General features: G+C 46.4%; 1 pseudogene; it reads right to left on the bottom strand.

The window, feature by feature from the left end:
• Nucleotides 1-1,766: 1,766 nt before the first annotated feature.
• On the bottom strand, nt 1,767-4,280 carry LOC144778526 (28S ribosomal RNA; annotated as a pseudogene).
• Between the last annotated feature and the right edge of the window lie 14,877 nt (nt 4,281-19,157).

Here is a 19,157-nt window from a genome sequence, read left to right as displayed (position 1 = left end):
CCAGTCCGGCCCTAGATGTACATATGATATCACTTGGACTTACAGGTGAAGTCACTTACAGGTGGTGTAACCAAGGATGGGCTTACTGCGGGGGGTTCAAAGATTGTTAAATGGGCGGAGTAACTGCTGGATTGTTACTCCTGGTCACTTATGGGTGTCTGGGTGTACTTCTCGATTTCTGTGATTCTATCTTCCAGCTCATCAAAGTTCTTGATTTTTTGCGCACGTTTGCGGTTGATAAAGTCTCTGCGCTTTTCTGTTGTTACTTCAACTGTAACCTCTGGTTCATCGCAAGAGTAATTTTTAGAAACATTTGATGCTTGCAGTACATCTTTTGCCGATTTTTTTGCTCTTATCTCTTCTATCTCTTCTTTTTTCTGCAATTTGTTTTCTGTTTTTAACTGTCAAAATGTGGAACCATCAGCGCATTAATATTTCTCTTGTTTTCATACACTTTTTCCAATTCTGCTAATAACAGTATTTCTTCCTGTGACCATAATTTTGATGGTTTGCTGCTTGCTAGAGCTGCTAATCAAGCCTCATTTTGCGCTCTTGGATGCGCATGCCGAGTATGTTGTGAAACACCAACCTTTGTTCCAAATCTGAGGTCACAGAAGCTGCACAGGAATGGCAGCTCTCCTTTTTGAGGTCTTCCTTTACATTTGGCATAATTTCATGCAATATTGTGGTATTCGGCTTCTTTGTCACATTTTGAGCAAAACGTTTTAAGATAGAAGCCTTTGTGCTTGTTGGAGACATGTTTTCTCAATTATTTAAAAGTTCCCAATATGTCTCCTCACAAGTCACATTTATACTTTTCGTTTGGGTATTTCCAATAAGTGACTTTTTTGTGTAGTCACTTTTCTTTGTTATTACATCTTTGCTGACCTCGTACACATCGGGAAGATTTTCAAAGTTTGTTGTACCAATGTCATTCTTGGCTGAGGAGGCCATAAACTCAATGGATTTGCTGAGGTCTACTGTTGTGTCTTCTTCTGCTACGGAGGGTGAAATAGGGCCTATATCGTGATCTGAATCATTGTTGCTGGTTGCATTGTTTGATGCTTGTGCCGGTTTGTCAAATTCGGTGAGGAGGTTAATGATTTCTGGAAAAGACAGCACCTCCTTACGCCATCTTAACAGGATTTTTATTCTCCAGGAAGTACCCCATCTGGAATTGGGTTTGTTTGCTTCTCCATTTCTCACTATCATGCTCGCTGCCATAGTAGAACCTTGTTTGGCCTGTCTCTATAAACTTCTCTACGCAGAGTCTAGCACTACAGAGGCAGTTACCGGTGGGACCACTGGGAGGTAAAGGCCACTACAACTGAGAATAGGTTAAGAGAGTCCCGCTGTTTACCCGCGCTTCATTGAATTTCTTCACTTTAACATTCAGAGCACTGGGCAGAAATCACATCGCATCAACACCCGCCTGGGGCCTTCGCGATGCTTTGTTTTAATTAAACAGCCAGATTCCCCTGGTCCGCACCAGTTCTAAGTCAGCTGCTAGGCGCCGGCCGTGGCAGAACGCCGGCCCCGTGCCCCCGGGGAGGGGGCACAGAGAGAGGCTACCACTGCAGCTGGGGTAATCCACAGGAAGGGCCCGGCTCGCGTCCAGAGTCGCCGCCGTCCCGGAGGGAAGCGCCTCGTCCAGCCGTGGCATGCGCCCAGCCCTGCTTCGCGCCCGACCCAACCCTTAGAGCCAATACTTATCCCGAAGTTACGGATCTGACTTGCCGACTTCCCTTACCTACATTGTTCCAACATGCCAGAGGCTGTTCACCTTTGTTGACCTGCTGCGGATATGGGTATGGCCCGGCGCGAGATTTAAACCCTCTCCCCCGGATTTTCAAGGACCAGCGAGAGCTCACCGGACGCCGTCGGAACCGCATCGCTTTCCAAGGCTCGGGCCCTTCTCCCAGGGCGGACCCATTCCAGGGGGCCCTGCCCTTCACAAAGAAAAGAGAACTCTCCCCGAGGCTCCCGCCGGCTTCTCCGGGATCGTTTGCATTACCGCACTGGACGCCGCGAGGGCGCCCGTCTCTGCCACGGGTTCGGGGATCTGAACCCGACTCCATTTCGATCGGCCGAGGGCAACGGAGGCCATCGCTCTTCCCTTCCGAACTGTCATGCTTCGGTACCGGCAATCACTGTCTGCCAGCGGAGTACGGGAGCAAGCAGAACTACAGTACTCAGGCTCCTTGCGGGGCACGCAATACGTGAGTGACGTCATCTCCGCGGCCGCAATATCATGGCGGCGACCGAGGAGGAGAGTGCCGATTATTCGTAGGAGACCTGTGTTGTTGGCGTATTCAGGCCAGCGGCTCTTGCAGAGAATCACAGAGAGGCGGTAAGGGTGCACCTGCACCAACCCTATGATCGCTTCCCACCGGGTGCAAAGACTCTGTGTTTCCTTTGACCGCTCGGAGGGCTCCGAGAGCGGTGCCTTGTTTCAGAGACTATTTTCGAGTCCAGACCATATCCTCTGTTGGAGGAGACCGTGAAGTTCCAACGGTCTCAGGCAGAAGTGACCCGGGTCTGGGACTCTGTTCGAGAATCTGTTCCTCTAGTGGGTGAGACCCACAACTCGGTCTCATGCAGAGAAACGGATCAAGGGGTTTCTAGCAAAGAAGTATTTGCTACGGAGGCTTTACAGTGAGATTGCTCACACTGGGATAAAGCCACAACTACTGGTTGCTATACTTTGCGAACTGGGTCATCCCACAATAGCTGTTACTTATCTATGTGATTTACCACTGGATGTGCTCTTGTTTATGAACTCATTTCTTCGTATTGAACTTTTGGTCTTAGAATACAAGACTTCAACATTTCCTTTTGTTTCAATATTACAGGAGAGAGTGGGGGGGTCAGTACTCCTGGAGAGATAAAGGTTAAGCCTCGCACCACAATGGTTATGGTATGCATACTCTCCTTATGATATATCTGAAGTGTGATATATGTACAGAATACCAGAGGGTAATATTGTGTTCCTTGTTTCTTGTGTTGCATTTATAGAGTGTGTAGCGGCCTTATACTGCCCTCTTCTCTCTTCTATGGTGACAGTACAATGTATTTTGCTTTACAGGTGAGGGGAAGTATTTAATCGAGATAACACTGTCATTGTTTATCCTGTATATTATAGAGTGTTATTTACGGTTGTTTCATTCTTTTGTCTCCCACAAGATCTCCCTCCCCGCTGTCCCCTTCCCTCCCCGCGCCCCTCGCTTGATTTCCTCTAAGTCTGTGTTGGTTCACGAGCCAGATTTGTGGCGATCTAGAGGTGGGCTTCTTAAACTACATCTGCACCATCCTGAGGATCGAACGGTGGAGCCTGACACGAACGACGCTTGCCCATCTCTTAGGACCGACTGACCCATGTTCAACTGCTGTTCACATGGAACCCTTCTCCACTTCGACCTTCAAAGTTCTTGTTTGTATAATTGCTACTTACACCAAGATCTGCACATGAGGCGACTCCACCCGGGCCCTCGCCCCAGGCTTCTGTGCTCACCGCAGCAGCCCTACTACTCGTCACGGCTTTGCCCCGGTGCTGGCGATGGCGGGGTATGGGCCCGACGCTCCAACGCCATCCATTTTCAGGGCTAGTTGATTCGGCAGGTGAGTTGTTACACACTCCTTAGTGGATTCCGAATTCCATGTCCACCGTCCTCCCGTCTATACCAACCAACACCTTTTCTGGGGTCTGATGAGCGTCGGCATCGGGCGCCTTAACCCGGTGTTCGGTTCATCCTGCAGCGCCAGTTCTGCTTACCAAAAGTGGCCCACGAGGTACTCGCATTCCATGGCCGGCTCCACGCCAGCGAGCCGGGCTTCTTACCCATTTAAAGTTTGAGAATAGGTTAAGATCGTTTCGGCCCCAAGACCTCTAATCATTCGCTTTACCAGATAAAACTGGGGGCTCCGAGCGCCAGCTATCCTGAGGGAAACTTTGGAGGGAACCAGCTACTAGATGGTTCAATTAGTCTTTCGCCCCTACACCCAGGTCGGACGACCGATTTGCATGTCAGAACCGCTACGGACCTCCACCAGAGTTTCCTCTGGCTTCGCTCTGCCCAGGCATAGTTCGCCATCTTTCGGGTCCTACCACGCACGCTCATGCTCCACCTCCCCGACGGAGCGGGCAAGGCGGGCCGGTGGTGTGCCCGCCGCTGGAATATCCTCCCCCAGTAACAAAAGCAGCAAGCAAGCATTACCAGCCTCCCGGGGCGGGCAGTGCTTCCCCAGGGGCTTGTCCAACAAAATTGCCAGGGCTGCTTTGTGTTCCCAGTCCCGCCCTGAGCGGGACTCAAACTCTGAGTGCCACCAGCTGCTACTTGATGAAGTGAGAAGATACATTATGACTTTTTCCATCCATGTTGGGCTCTCGTGATACAGAAGGCTCAACTTTGGAATATCCTCAGCAACCAAGGTATTTCAAAATGCAATTCCATGAAACAAAATCTGGACTAAACAAAATACTCACAATCAATGATAGCATCAGGTATTTGCCAAAATAATATCAGAACAAAAACTGTTCAAAGCCACCCTGCAAAGATTGTAAGAACATGCGCTGACTCGTTCAAAATTTAAATTATTTAAGGACAATGTCCAAGTCTTTGGTTATGTGTTCAAAGAAGACAGTATCAGTGCGGATCCCGAGAGGGTGGAAAACATCAAAATGCAGACTACTGCCAAGCCTGCCAGAACCAGTCTGAGGACTGCCCAAAGCACAAGCCATCTGGGAGTGGTCTAACAATAGCCAATCAGTGTATCAGGACATCAAAATGGCACTACTACATGATGCCATGATGAAATGCTTCCACCTCAGAAAGGAGACTGGTCCGATTATTGACGCTAGCTGCCTGGGCCTAGGGACAGTACTACTACCAGACAAAAAGATATGTTAAGGCCCATAGCATTTGTGAGCAGAGCCCTCTAGGGATTAAGTGGGGATGCATAGGTTTCTACCTGAAGGGCGGATTTAGGGTGGTGCAACCGGTGCCACCGCACCAGGCACTGAGCTCGAGGAGCGCTGCATTTTGAAAAATCTTATATGACTAAAAGCTCATGCTGGAGAGTTCCTTGTGTTCCCAGCAATTCTCAGACAGTACTCAAACGTTCAAGGTGTCTCTGGTTAGCTAAGTCATAAAAAGGTCTACTTTACTTTTTTATTAACATAGCAGGCCCTAGCTGAAGGTTTCAGTTATATAGAGTTTAGAGGTAAACCTGTATGTTGTGCATCTTCCTATTTAGATGAAATGTATATATCACCCAATTGTTTTCCATCATAATTAACGGGTCTATCCCAGTACGATGAATGCACTTTTCAACATTTTGTTCCAATCAGGCTCACTTAAATGTATAAAACTGCAATGGCACTTTATATTGACCTTGTTGAAACAACATTCTATTATCGTATTTTTCACATTTCCATTATTATGCACTTTATTCACAACGAGTTTTAAAGATGTATGATGTCATATTTGTTATTCACTGTTAGCATTTTAGCATGTCAGGTGTAATGCTGCTAGGAATATGTCTTTTTTTTATATACTATGGAATTGTTATGAGTATTTTTATGGTTTTATCTTAAACCAAATTAAGATTTTTGAATATAATTGAATTGACTCTGTTGATTAATGTACCTGCTGGCGAGATCTGAGTTTTGTCTAGTTTCAGTTTTGGCTTATCATAAAGTAGCGCAGAGAGTTATATGCCCGACTGCAAAGCACAAGTAACATGCAGATCATAGAATTATATTTTATGTAGATAGCTCAGTTGGTTACTGTTTTTGTCACAGAGATACGTTTGTTACATTCAGTTCATAAGTTACAATCCTTGTAATATTGTAATATAGCATAGTGAGCTATGAACTTGCTTCAACGAGCTGCATACAAACTGCAAGGCATAGGTTTAGGGAGGGGTCCCGAGTAGCAGTGCGATGCTGCGGAAAGCATTGAATGCCGAACAGTGAACGCGGCAGTTTGCACTTTGCAACCAGTTGCTGTTGATCATTTCCTCCATCACCAGAATAAATTACTTGGAGATGGACGCCTCCTCAATCTTGGATGGTGCTGTAGGGGCTAATGGTGGCATCACTGTGTCCTTCCCCTTCTCACCTTTGGAGCCAATAGAGAGTGGGCGTATAGTGGGGCAATTGGGTGGCCTACGGCAGGCTCCAACAACCTGAGGGGTGGTCAGGAAGGGTCCGGAGGCTAAAAAGGAGGTAAGAGCCATCAGAGAGGGGCAAAGAAGGAAATTAGAGGAACAACGGTTATTGGCAGTGGTTGAAAACATTAAGAACAGCCTTATGGTGAGTCGATCTTGGAGGTTCAAACTACTTTTTAAAGGTTTTTAGTAGTGGGTGCCACCGAGTAGTACGGGTGGGGCAGGGGATGGAAAAATACATTTAAAGTTACTTACCGTGCTGCCGGCTGCCGCCTTGCCTCCGCCCTCTTCTGTTCCTGCAGGAAGCACACACAGTCTCTCCTTAGTCAATCACGATCACAAAGCTGCTGAGCAGTGTCGTGATTGGTCTGAGCGCTGTGGTTTGTCGTTCAGACGGGACTCTCAGTCTGTGCATGTTCCACACCAGACTGTGCATTACAATTTGGTGGAGAACATGCAAAGTGCGCATGACTGTTTGGCCGGCCAAACCGTCATGTGAACTTACGTGCCCCCAACTACTTCTCCCATACTGGCTGTGACAACAGCATTGCCCCCCCCCCCCGCAATCATGCCTGACAATGGAAAAATAAAATGATAATATAGTGTTATTATCATTTTATTTATCCTTTTTCCCCTTTTTCCGATGGAGCGGCGCTCCTCCGCCTTAGCCGAGGAGTCTCTGCTGAAGGTTTTTCTCTTGTGTCAAGTGGTGAGGTTTGAAATAGCAGCTTGACATAGCTGCATAGCAGTGGTGATAACTAAGTTCATGAGACAGTGCTAAAACAGATAAATGAGCAGAACATGAGTTTGGTGATGGCGTCTGTCCCTCAATAAAAAGCAAAAGACCTCAACTAGTCACGCTAAGTGATATCCAGCAACAGGATTGGAGTTATTGTTGACCACCAAGAGTGCCCTCAAACAAGGAATAACGTCATTCGACAAGCCTCCTTTTAGGATCAAACTTATTATTGACCAAGTGTAAGAAGGAATAGAATTTATTTAGAATGTGACCATTCCGAGAGAGGAACGGTATATTGACCCTTCTCTACACCTTTTGCAAAATGCCACCAAATAAATATAAAATACTCAAGACACCATCCCGTAAACCTCGAGAGGCTGAGGACAAGAATACGAACTACAACGGGGGAACATTTTAGATGAAAGTGCCTCACAGCAGAAAGGGACTGAAGGGGAATCTGTAGAGTTACCATCAAAGTAGGCATTCCCCTCGGCCAATGATAATTAAAAAAAGGTGACCAGATATGGCTTATAAAAGTTATATTCCATGTAGTCGGAGATATTATAGGAAAGTAAAAAGAGATGGAAAGGGCAAATTAGAGAAGAACATTTTAGAAGACCCAAAAATTAAGGCTGAACAGGACAAGTGGAGACAAACCACAAAAAGAAAAGTCCTGAAGTAAGGGTTATATGGCAACAACAAAAAGACATCCCCCAGAAGTAGGTCAAAACAAAATAAATTGAAGAGTGGATTATTAAAGCCAGGGCTAAGCGCATCTCGAAATGATGTTAAAAGCTCCCCAGATTTCAAAATGAATCGAGGCGAGACAGTCCGCATGGCTTTACTGTAAACAGGATAGATCTTATGGCAGGGAGGATAGATAAAAGAAAGGCTAGAGGATTAAACTCCAAAAATTAAATAAGGAATAAGGACTGAAAGAATCTATGGATGCTTGTAGACCACCTCCAAAATGTAAAGAAAGGCAAAAGGCAGAGAAAGTTACAACATTTAAATAGGTCACAATACCTTTACGCCTTTTCGAAACACCCAAGCTCGAAAATGCTCTCCTCAAAAAGATATAAAACAATTGGTCTCTTTTGAGTGTGAAACAATAAATGAGATAACAAAGATGTTATTGTTTTCTGAGTTGGCAAAAAAAGCCTGCAAAAAAGCTGAGGGTGCAATACTAAATCAAGGTATTAAATTCACCTTGGGAAGTGATATATTGAATAGAGAAAGTTTGGGTAAAAGATTCCTTCAATGCCATGCTGATTTTTAGGAAAAATCAGGTAAAGCTATTTGACTGGAAACATAAAGAAAAACAAAGTTTACCAGGGCGTATAGTGGAAATAAAGGATCCACAAAAGTTACAATTCCCCAAGAACTTGCTAGGGGGGATATGCAGAATCCACCCAACCGATGGATTTCTACAAGTAAATAGAAGTGCAAAAAAAACATTTCAGGCCATTCGTCTGGATACATTTTAGCTTTGATATCTACTACGTTTGCCAGTAAAGTGCCTCTGATCAATGTCAGGAGTAAGTGGACATTAGCTTGCCGGATACAATTGTATAACACTTACTAATCCCAATTTTATAACTATTGAAAATATTTGTATAAATGCAACAAATGTAATTGACTACAAAGCATAATTAGAAATTGGATCTTGCTAAGATTTTTTCTACATACTCATTGTACTTGATTTAATTGCTTGGTGATCTTAACCATAGGTTGAACCCATGAAAAGTGACACACTGTTGAATGAAATCTTATCCGCATACCGAATTAGCCTTGCAGCTTTTACAACTAACTCTGTGATACCTCGGGAGACCACCCTGTCAAATTTTCTGTCTTCAAATGGTCTATTTAGTAAACATGGCTGTATGTTGTCGAATAGCCAGACTAGAAATACTTTTATAAATGGTATGCAGTGTTGCCCAATAGATTATGTTTTGCTGCATGCTTAGTTTATTAACCAGGTGAAGAACTTTGAAGCCCTGCCAATGGAAGGGAGTGACCATCCAACTCTACATTTGGTGGTAAACACAGGGGCCTATTATGTAAATGAAAAGGTTTCTCCCCTGATAATGGACTTCCCAAAGCATCTTCAGACAAGGATTACAGAGAAGCATTTATGTCTGTTGGCGACTTTTAAGCAAGAACAATATATAATTCAGAAGGAGGAGGTACCGGTGGAGTTTATAAAATGGCATAGTGAAATAATTAAGCAGGTGCTTTTATGCTTAAAGGTTAAACTAAAATGAAATAACTGAAGGAAAAAAGGAAACAACCTAGAAAGGCTGAAGAAAGATATATGGTTTAATGAAGAGTAAAGATGCCTAAAAAGTATGATAAGGAAATGGGAGAGGAGGGCAACATATTGGTGTAATAGTGAGACAAAAGTCCTTCTCCATAAAAGCAAGAAGGGACTATAAAATATTAATAGCTAAAAAGGAAAATGATTTTCATGGCAAATAGTAGAAAACCATGTTTGAATAATAGCCTGCAAAAATGTTAAAAACAATTTTGAATCTTGTACAACAAGAGATGGGGAAGGAATTGGGGAAGTGGCAGTGTTTGGTGGGGGAAGAAACGTGGGTAGCACATCTGGAGGAAATCGGTTCTAAGGGATATACTGATCTACTGTGTGCTGAAACTTTTTTGATAAAAAAGGAGATAATACTCCAGGTCTCCCTGGTGGTTATGAACAGTGGCGAGCGGTGACCCTCAACAGTGGAGAGGCATCAAAAGGGACTCAGTGGCAGGCATTGTAATAGATCACAATGCCTTTAGGCTCAAATGCCAAAGCTCTCAATCATGGCTCGTTAACAGATTGTTGTTTATAATAACTGTGATTAAGAGCTCTGGAGCGGAGGCTCAAGGCAATGCGAGTTTCTCACAGTGCCTGTTAGTGTGCCAAAAAGATCCTACAAACGTTTTAAAATGTACTTACGCACCTTTTCCTCCATGTTTCATCTTTCTTCATGAATGCCGTCAACGCAATAGCACCTCATTTAGTCTCATCCAACTCCCTTCTCCAAATCCTGATACTGCTCTCGAGCTGCGGATGAACACACAGAACTCTTTCGAAACCTTGGAGTAAAACACCATTCTATAAATTCTAGGAGATTTAAAACCCTCAAGCCACTTCAACGACCCACTACCCCCCAACTTCTTCAATGAGATCAAAGGATCGATACTCCCACCTTAGACCAAGATTGTAAATGCCTCTCTATTTCAAGGCACAATCTCTGATTGCAGTCCAAGGTAACCCCTTTCCTAAAAATAATAAAAATAACTTCCACCCCATCTCCAACATTCCACCACTGGCGAAGCTCCTTGAAAAATGTGTACACGTCCAACTATGTAACCACATTGAACAATTCCGTCTTCTTGACCAACTGACTCCGGCTTGCTTGGGGCATAGCTCTGAATCGGTTCTTACACTCTTAGCAATAGAAACTGTACATGTGGGTTGAATGCAAAATGTAATGCCTCATATTTTAGTAGTTTGTTTATGGTTATAAGCAGCAGGTAAAGCAATTTTAAGGTTACTTTTTTATGAAATATGAAATTTTAGATAAGAGACAAGCAGTTGTATTTTTATTGGATATGAGATACTTTGATGTGACCTGTGCATTAGGGAGATATATATTAGCTGTAAAAGAAGTTTTACATACTTTCAACTGATTTGGATCTAATGTTTTTATATTTATGGGACTTGTGCAATAGAAGACTACTACCATTATTATGGTAATTTTATACTACTTGTTTTAATGTATATAAGTAGAACCCTTGTATGTATATTGGAATTATTTACAGACCAAGCCCTAAATAAACATGTTTGTTAGCTGACTTCCTCCCCACTTTCAGATGTAACCTGCTATTGCACCTTTTTGATGATGTGTTAGATATGCTGTTCTGTGATTCTTCTAGTTTGTCACTATTACAATATGTTTCCACTTCCTATTCTTAGTGAGATTCTTAGTCAATTTTATGCTACCAAATTCTAGTGGGGAATAGACATGTTTTCATCATCCTTCTAAATGCATGGTGATTTACAGTAGCTATTATCTTTGTTAGGCATGAATTCCATTGTTTAGCAATTTGGTCAGCGAAGTATGTACAGAATGACAGTTGTTTCTGTTGTTGGAACAATGAGCTGTGGCGGCAATCTGGAGTTTATGGTCCTTTACTAGGAGTATTTCTTGAGTTTCATTAGTAAAAATATTGTTCCTTTTCTGTTTATTGACTTGTGTATTATGCACACTAGTGTGAAGGCAAATTTTCAGGTAACATGTTTTTTAATTATTTTAAGCTGTGTCATAGTAGTTGTTGATTCCATTACAAGACTGGAGGCTATCATTATGTGTAAACCTGTATTGCTGACGCACATGCAGCCCTTTAAAGAACGTAAACACATCACAAAGTAAAAAGTTCTATTCTGGAATCATACACGGTATATATGTCCATGTCTCACAGCTATATTCTTCTTTTATTGGTTGTTCCTTCTCAGATAGGTACATTCTTATTTCTTGATAATTTGTTAGTTACTTTACCCATAGAGTTTGTGATCAAATGTACATGATGTATTGATAGATGGTCGTTCCAATCTATGGAGCTACTGTTAGAGCGTTATACAATGTGTTTTTTTATTTAAAGGAGTAATTAGTAGACTTGTTTTTTTTCTTGTACTCAGTGAGTTTTGAGCGAAGGTATTAAAACACTCCTGACTTACACCACATTTCTACAAAGGTTTTACCAGAATTGAAATACGTTTTTTTTTTAAAACAATTTTTATTGTTAAGAAAAGTGAACATTGGACATTTTCAAGGTTTACATTGTACTTATCAATCGTGCATAGTTAATAAGAAGACACATAGTGAACACATCATATTATCTCAAGGAAACAGCAATATTGCAATCAGGACATCTATACATCACAAGCCCTCCACTCCGGGATTGTCCCATCCTCCCTCCCTCTCATTCCGAATCAGTATCACTTTCCATCTGAGGTGGTTCACAAATATATCCTCTATATTAATTCCAGGCTCCCCAAATATTTGACCACTTTCGCGGACATTTCCGATTTAAATATACCGCCTTTTCGGCAACCATCGCAGAGTCCATATCCGTACTCCAGTCTCTGAGCGTCGGTAACACGGGGGATCCCCAGGCCTTAGCCACATTTCGTTTAGCATACATAATACCCAGCGTTGCCCAATCCTGCAGGGGGTTGCTCAGTTAATTCGGCTCCCAAATGTTCAACAGACAACGACGCGGCTCAGGGAGCAGAGAAACATGAACCACTTGAGATATAGTTCGCATAACCTTAGACCAGTAACCAGCAATCAATGGGCAATCCCAGATAGTATGGTAGAACGTCCCCGCCTCCCCGCAGCCTCTCAAGCAGTACTGGTGTGTGGTTCTTCCTATCCTATGTAGTGTGACCCTAGTGTAATATACTCGGTGTAGGACTTTCAATTGTATCAGTCTGAGCTGTGATGATACAGCGACCTCCTGAGGCGAGGAGAGCGCGGTTTGCCAGTCCAATTCATCAAAGTCACCTAGTTCCGCAGTGCAGGCGGTTTTAAGTCTGTCCATGGGGTCAGGCATGTTGTTAATCAACTTACGGTAGACCAATGAGGTCGCCTTGTTAAGCATGTGTTCCGTAAGCAGTCTATCCTCTAAAGGAGGGGATTCTGGTAGCTTTCCTCCAGCCGGAAGCACCGACCTAAGGGCATGACTGATTTGCAAGTAGCGGAAACGTTCCGCATCCACCAAATTGAATTGGGCCGCAAGTTGGTCAAAAGTGAGGATTTCACCCCGCCTATAAAGGTCTCCAATCGTCGAAATGCCTATGCGATCCCAGGCCTCAAATCCCTTACTATTACAGAGACGGCAGAGGCGGCGCGATGCCCAAAGTGGCGTCATCTGCGTGATCGTGTTCTTACACTTGAGACAAGCCGATGCCATGTGCCAGAGCTTCACCGTGTGAGACGTGGGGCCCAGCAGGGCCGTCACACCTCTAGGATCATAGAGCGCGGTCATCACTCCTCCGGCCCCTAGGTCGTATCTATCCGCCTTGAACGCGGGCTCCGTCTGCGGGGCGTGGAGCCAGTGATTTATGATCTTTAGTTGTGATGCCCAATAGTACAACTGGACATCTGGGAGCGCGATGCCTCCGTCAAACCACCCTCGTACCAACTTTTGTCGGGAAATGCGTGCCGGTTTGTCCCCCCAAAGTAGGCCAGAAACTAGTGCGTTTATGGACTGAAAGTATTTTGGAGGCACGAGAAATGGAGTATTTTCCAGGATATAAAGTAGTGGTGGTAATGTCATCATTTTAAATAATGCGGCTTTTCCTAGAAGGGTCAGCGGTAGGGTGTGCCAGTGCCTCACATCCGTGCGAAACCGTTCAAGTGGTGGCAGCAAATTACGGTGATAAAAAATCTCCTGATTCGGTGTCACCCATACCCCCAGATATTTAAAGGGTCCGTCAGTGACCATCAGGGGGCAGTCATTCGGGAGGATCGGCGTGGGCCCCTTGAGGACAAATAATACCGACTTGGACCAATTGATGGTGTATCCTGAGGCCCGCCCAAACATCTTACAGATGTCAAGTAGAACCATGAGGGAACGCCTGGGGAGAGTTAAATAAAGAAGAATATCATCAGCATACAGCGATATGTGGTCCTCCCAGGATTCAGTCCAGTTGAGACCTTTTATCATGGGGTCCCAACGTATCCATGCTGCCAACGGCTCTAAAATCAATGCAAAAAGTAGAGGCGACAGGGGGCATCCTTGACGCGTACCGCGGCCTAGCCGGAAACCCCTGGAAATATGGCCGTTGGCTACAACATGCGCAAGTGGATTTGTATACAGGAGTTTGACCCAAGCACAAAACTTTGGCCCAAAGCCAAGATGGCGCAATACCGCAAATAGATACGGCCACTCGACCATGTTGAAGGCCATTCGCGCATCTAAAGACAAGATCACAGCCGGTTCCGATAAAGCTGGGATCTGCGCCAGTACCGCATGAACTCGTCTTAAATTTAGAGCAGTGCTCCTGTTTGGCATGAATCCGGATTGATCCGGATGCACCAGGGTCTCCAAATGTAGGGTTAGGCGTACGGCGATCATTTTGGCCAATATTTTTGCTTCCGCATTCAGTAGCGAAATAGGACGGTATGATGTACATTCGTCCAGGGATTTACCAGGTTTCGGTATGGCTATGATCGTAGCCGTCCATTGATCTCGAGGCAACTCCCCCGTGGCCAAGCTGTCTTCAAACATTCGCAACAGATGCACGCCACGTGATCTGAAACGCGCTTGTAAAGTTCTATTGGGACCCCATTTGGCCCCACAGCCTTGCCTGACTGCAAAGAGGGAATAGCACCCATGACCTCATCCGTAGTGAAGTCTGACTCTAGAAGTTCGGCGTCTGCGTCCGAAATGGAGGGCATTTGGATATCTTTAATATAGGTCTGCGCCTCCGCAGAGGACATACCCGAGGAGGAGGTGTAAACTGTTTCATAGTAAAGTGTCCACTATATCCGTGGGGGAAGTGTACACCACGCCATCGGTGGAGCGAAGTTGTGCTATTGTCCTCTGGGCCTTGTCTTTCTTTTCTAGCTACGCCAAAAGTCTCCCTGCCTTATCACCAACCTCGTATATATTATGTTGAGTGCGCATAAGCCGTTGTCTGACCTGCACTCGCTGATACTCCGCGAATTCCGCCTGTTTAAGGCGTAATTGATGCTTAACCTCCTCAGTGGGCTCGTGATCATGTTTGGTCTGTAAAACGTCCAGGTCGAGCTCGAGTGTTGCCAGGTCTTCCTGCACAGTCCGCTTGTGACCTGTTATGGAGGCTATCGCCTGGCCTCGTAGCACCGTTTTGTATGCTTCCCATAGGATCCCCGGTGAGTCCACGGAGGTGATATTCTCTTGGAAGTAACATTTCGTAGCCGTGACTAGGTCCCTTCTGATTTTGGAAATCTGTAAATAATGGGGCGAGATCGGGAAGATGCGCCTCCGAGTTTTTACATGAGAGGAGTTTATCATGGAGACTGGGGAGTGATCCGAAATGCCCCTCGGGCCTATCTTTACATCAATTATATGGGGCAAGCTGTCTGCAGAGACAAAAAAATGGTCAATACGTGATAGACTATTGTGTACCCCTGAATAAAAGGTGTAGCCTCGATCCCCGGGGTGTTTGAACCTCCATCCGTCCGTAAGACCCATAGCCTCTACATAGCCTGTCACCCGCACTTTTCTTCAACCCTGTCATCCTGCTGGGGTGGTGGTCAAGACCCTCATCGAGAACCGCATTAAAGTCTCCGCCCAGTATGAGCTCGCCCTCTGGTAGTGTCAGTAGAAATGCACTGAGGGCGGGGAGAGCAACTGAGTGTATGGCAGGTGGAATGCATACTGATACCAGGTTGAATCTCCGTCCTTCCCATAAGCAGGAGATAGCTGCAAATTGTCCTAGTGCATCTTTCCACACCTGTTGTACTATCACGGGAAATCGCTTACGCATCAGGATTCCCACCCCCCTGGAACCAGAGGAAAACTCAGAGTGTATCACCATCGTATATCCCATCGATCCAGAGCCTTACATGTCGAACCCACCAGATGCGTCTCCTGAAGCAGTACCAGTGCTGGGGCTGCCCTACGTACATATTGCAACACCAAGCCCCTCTTAATTTTGTCCCCCAAACCGCGTACATTCCAAGTAATCAAGTAATCCTCGATAGCTCAGCAGTACTTCACCCATGTGTTCACTTGTATCCTCGAAGTATAGCCCAAAACTAAGGCACAAAACAAAGTGCAACCAACCCTTCCCCCCACAAACATTGCAATCTGAATTTGTACGTATTCATTATAGTCAGTACCACCAATACCACTTTCCCACCCTACCCCTGAAACATCCCACTGACTCCCCTCCTCCCCCCTCCCTGCTCCCCTGCCTGTGGACTGCAAACTGCCCACCCCCAACCCGGCAGAGTGCCTGTGCTTTCCCCACCCATACTAACTGCGTAGAGGTGAATCGTTCCCCTCCCCCCGCGGCAGTTTATCAAGCCAACAATTCAATACAGCCTACAATCGAGAATAACAGCCTAAAGAAAATCTCCATAACATGTCTAGGTAAGTGCAATTAACCACATTACATACCCGGAATCCTTAAAGTCAAATACCTACACCCATTTGCTCCTATGCTAACAGCCCCCCCCCCTGATACTTGCAAGTGTTCATCGGGGTTAGTCCGTCCTGAGGTCTCCGGTGTCTCTCACTCCTGTTCGGATAGGCCGCTTGCCCCCAGGTCAGCCCCCAACGTTGTGGACTCCGGTCTACCTCCGGTCCCCCGCTCCGGTGCACCATGACGCCTACTATTCTTGTCGCCGACCTTCGTCCATCCTTCCAGCCAATCCCAGGTTGCCTCAGGTGAGTCGAAAAACCATAATTTACCGTCTCTTTCGACTCTGTTTCGCTGGAAAAAGCATTGCGTACTTAATGTCTCTGCCTCGCAGTTCTTGTTTCACCGCCTGGAAGCTGCGTCGTTGCGCCTGGACCCGAGCCGTGAAGTCCGGAAAGAAGGAGACCTCGTAATTGTCGATCTTTAATGGGGGGCCCGCTCTGGCGGTCTGCAAAATATTGTCGCGGTCCCGAAAATTAAAGACTCTGGCTATAATTGGTCTAGGAGGGGCCCTGACTTTAGGTCTCCCGCCCGGCACCCTATGGGCTTGTTCTATGGAAAAATAGGCAGATAGTGCCTTAGGCTTCAGGTGGTTCGTGATTAGCTCCTCCACATAGAGATCCGCCGCTGGCCCCTCCGTTTTCTCCGGGATCCTAAGGATTCTGACGTTGTTGCGATGGGCCCTCCCTTCGTATTCATCCAGCTGTTCCATACGAGCCTGCCTTTTTTCCATGTCTGACATTTGGCGCTGGAGCTCGGAAATGTCTTCTTGGAGCGCGCCGTCACCACCTTGAGTTCTCGCACTTTTTCATTCGTCTGCTTAAAATCGGCACGAAGTAAGGAAACTTCCGTCGTTACTGAGTCCATAGACGTGCGCATCTCCCCAATGGCTGCTAGGACATCATGGAGTGTGGGTTCCTTAAGCTGGGGAGAGGACCCTTTTGCGCCATCTTTGTCCGCTCTTAGCGAGTCGATTTTTTCTCCGCCCTGTTGCCATGCAAATTTGGACAGTCTCGCCTGAGCGTTATTCTTGGAGCTTCGCCCCCCGTCGCCATTTTCACCCCCCCAAGCGAAAGGCCAGCCGTTGAGATGCTTCGGAACAAGTGCGTCAGCGCTCTATTAATTGTGTCCAAAACTGGAGCCTTTGGGATATGTCCAGTCCCACGTCCAGCAGTTCGCCGAGGGACTCACCTCTCGCCCCTGAGTCCTTTAAAGCTGGGACACGGCCGCCAGCACCGCTCAGTCGGCCAAGGAGGTCAAGCAATCTATGGCCAAGTGTCCCGGCCGAGCGCGCCCTGGCCAAGGCAGGCCCTGTCAGTCCAGCGGGAAGGGAGGGTGGGGTAGAGGTCCAAGCCGGCTTACAGCGGGTCCTCAGAGGCCCTCCGGCACCGCAGTATGTCCGGGTCACTGCAGAGGTGGCTGTGCCTCAAGCGCTATCTGGGTCAAGTAAGGACGCCCCCGGAGGCAGTCCCAGAGTCCCGGCCGGTGGGGGCGTCGCCGTGTGTAATGCAGGCGGCAGCGGGTCCATTTATTCTGTTGCGCTCCTCTCTCCTGCTGTTTCTGTGATGGTTCTTCGCCTTCAGCACTGCGCCGGCCACTGGTAGGCCGCAAAGCTGGGGCCTAAATTTTCGCCCTTTTCCGGGGCCGACTGAAAAGCCGCCCTCCCGGTCCCCCCGCGTCGCCTCCTTTGCCCTTTCAGGGGCCAAGCCCCTATCTGCCTGTCACCTGGTGGGAGGGGGGGGGTCGAGCAGGACCACGCTCCGATCAGCGCACCAGGGCCGCCATTGTGTGCGGTTCGGGCATCCCAGCAGTCGGCCGTCGAAACGTCTATGTAGCGGGGATCGCAGTCCCCGAACACCACACCGGAGCCTTCACGGGGGTGACAGCTGCTCCGTCGGGCACTTTGGGAAGGTTTTGTCCGGGTCTGCAGGCTGTAGAGCAGACATTTGCCGCGGGTTGGGAAGAGCCCGTTCAAGCTGCGGCCATTACTCACGGCCGCTTAGCCACGCCCCCCGAAATACGTTTTTTTGACAGATTAACTGTGTTTTCAGGCATTTCTTTCAAAATATCTAAAAGCAATTCACTAGAAGTCTTACTAGCACTTTGAGATATTTCAAATGTCAGGAATGTAGAAGCTCATCGCTCTTGCGAAAGATCCTGTCAGTACAAGATTCCTTTAAGGTGCGCTGCGCTCTGAGTTGCGGGCGCGAAGGGAGATAAATCTTCTCCATACTTGAGCGTGCACCCGTATTTAAATGATGTACCTAGTCAGTTGCAACCCGATCTGCGACTGCGAGAGAAGCTTCGCGCCCTGGCCTAACGCTTCTGATGCACTAGAGGTGCATGGAGACACAGCTGGGGAATGAAGGCTGGGTGCAGGGAGTTGGTTACAAGCAAAGTGTGCACTCCTCCCTCGTGTACGATTACAGTATAACAAGTATGAGCCCGCCTGTGGTGGTGATTTGAGATTTTTCCCTTTCTATTGCTGATTGTGGACAGCTGCTCTGAATATAAGGTAAATAATAAACATAAAAAGAGGACTGACTAAGGTCAGCAGTCATTTTGGTGTAAAAGAGTTCCTTCTCCAGTAAAATCCAAACCATTTATTCCTCCTTCCCTCAAATAACATCTCAACTACATATTGGAGAGCAGGAAAATTTGGATAAAGGGAGAGTTGGCCTAATTGAGGGAATCCCTCCACTTAACCCGTCCGTGTTGCTAGACATCATGAGTACATTTAAATCCAACTCGCCCACTGACCCTGCCCCTCCTAACATCTTAAATTTGGCCTCTAAAACTCTTTCTCCAGTAATCCTTGACCTGATCAATGCCTTTTTTTTCCTCAGGGACGGTCCCCCCACTGTGGAAACGGGCTATGGGTAAAGCCTTACTGAAAAACACAACTTTGGACTCGGAAGTTTGGAGCAATTACTGTCCCATCTCCCTGCTGCCAGTTATCAGCAAGATCGCTGAGAAATATGTGAACTTGGTATTGTCCGCCTTCTTGGAGAGTAATAACCATCTCCATCCTTCTCAGGTGGGTTTCAGACCCCA

This window comes from Lissotriton helveticus, chromosome 1_1 (genome assembly GCF_964261635.1).
Source record: "Lissotriton helveticus chromosome 1_1, aLisHel1.1, whole genome shotgun sequence".
NCBI lineage: Eukaryota > Metazoa > Chordata > Amphibia > Caudata > Salamandridae > Lissotriton > Lissotriton helveticus.
Note: the sequence above shows the minus strand (reverse complement) of the source record. Positions and strands in the feature narration are given on the sequence as shown.